Consider the following 2108-nt stretch of genomic DNA (forward strand, 5'->3'; position numbering starts at 1 on the left):
GGGTAACACATGCATCTCTTGACAGATGAGTGGAAGAGCTAACACTCCAGGTGTTTCCAACTTTCTAATAGCATTAAAAACATAACTGGGAACTCTTAAAGCTTTCTAACACTACCAGCAGTAAACAGAAGAAATCACAGGGAAAGTTGGCCTGAGCGATATAATGGTCTATTGATCTTTTTCTATGATTTATTTGAGTTACAGTGAGTAACTTTCAGTTTCTTTGCTGTCTTAATGTGTTTAAAAGTCAGTAAACATAAAAGGAGAAGCAGAAGGCAATCACCTGGAAGCAAATCCTGTGTGATTTTTCCCTCCAGAGATCAAAATACAGCTGTGTTTTACTATGGCTTCCATTTTAAAACTGCATCTTTCTGTCACCATGCTTACACCTAGGAACAGTAACAGAAAGACAGAAGAGCAGCAGCATCTACAGAGCTGAGGATACTGCAGATTAGAAAGAATGAAAGCCCGTTTGGCTTTTCTCCTCAAAAAAACAAAAGGCCAAGACCTTTGATTTTATACAGACTCACTTCTACCATCTAAAATAATTCTTTGATTTTCAATATGTATTGGTTGCCAATTTTGTTCACTAGTATTACATCAAGCTCTAGTCCAGCTTCATGATCTCATCACAGGATATTTCTTTGAGCTAATTTGTGTGTGTAGAATTTTGTTCTCTGATCCTAACATGCTATTAGTAGCTTTAAGTGTGTTGTTTAATCCCATGCCTAAGTGAAAATCCTTGAAGAATTTACTCATAGTTTCTGTGATACATTTAGCACTGATCATAGAAAGTTGCACAAAAGTTTTGGGGTTTATTTTTCTGCATTGGTTTTCTTATTGTTGCTTTTGGGTTTTGCGTGGGTTTTATTTCTTAATAAACATTTTAGAAATATTTCCATGTTTTTCACCAGCTCTCACACAGAATACATTATTTGTCATTAGTGCTGCCAGCACAGACCAAACAGGAGGATCTACACACCCTGGCAAAGCAGGATGTGACCCGGGTTATTCATACTCTGCCGATTTCAAAGCAGAGCAACAGCAACGAAAGAAACTGGCCCCTTGTCTGCTGGGCTTAAGGGGTTCCAGTACTGGGGGCTCCTGCACTGGGGGCTCCTGCACTGGGGGCTCTCCACGGAAGTCAGTGGCAGATGCCAACCTTAGCCTGGAAGAGAAACAGAGGAGAAATTGAAAGCAAATTAGGGTGGTTTTGTGTTGTATTTTGTTTTTGTTGGGGTTTTTTTTTCTGAAACACACTACTGCATAAAAGGCTAATCTAAATATACAAGTTAGAAAAATTACACTTAAAATTTATTTTTTATTTTCTACTTCCATTTAGTTTTTAAGTGATGAATACCACCACAGTACCTGAGCTCCTTTTTTTAACCACCTCAAGGATCAAGGAGAAGAGTAAGGAGCGAAGAGTATCTGAAAGAAAATACGCTTTTTTTCTTGGAGGGTTTTCATGCTTTTGAGCGCTGAACAGCAGTCGCTATCTTCTGGTCATGGCAGAAGCTGCTTAAGTCACCCCACAAATTTACTGTTACTAAGACAACACAAAGCAGTTTTAAGCAAAGTGATAAGTGGTTTTCCACAACTACTCTTGACAGTATTCCTTCTGCAGGGGCAGGGGACTTAATCTACCATTCCCTACGAAGGCTATGCAGGTTTGATCCCAGAAGCAGAGGAGCAAAGCGGAGCAGTCAATTATAGTCCAGACAACCTGGTCTCACAAAAGCTCAGAAATCAGCTCTCAGGAAAAGCAAAACCTCAAACTGGTTCTCCAGTAGAAGGCCCAAAGCTATTGTGAGGCAAATTACTGGCAAAATCTCTACTCAACATAAATTCCCAAACTTCGGCAGAAACAGGCTCCATGTGCAGCAGCACAGCATTACGCTGCCAGAGAGGAAACACGCCTCCATCCCTAGTTACCCAGCGATTCAAAGGAACTCAAAAAACCCCAAGACATCGTTACAGACATGCTTCATCAGATCCCCAAGGAAAAATGTTGCAAGGCTTGCTTTTTTAAAAACAAACAAACAAACAAGTCCCAAGATGCCAAAGCCTCTTGACCAAACTAGGGCTGAGGTAACAACCTTAAAGTA

The sequence above is a fragment of the Athene cunicularia genome, unplaced genomic scaffold (assembly GCF_003259725.1).
Source record: "Athene cunicularia isolate RWA unplaced genomic scaffold, athCun1 SCF_13, whole genome shotgun sequence".
Lineage (NCBI taxonomy): Eukaryota > Metazoa > Chordata > Aves > Strigiformes > Strigidae > Athene > Athene cunicularia.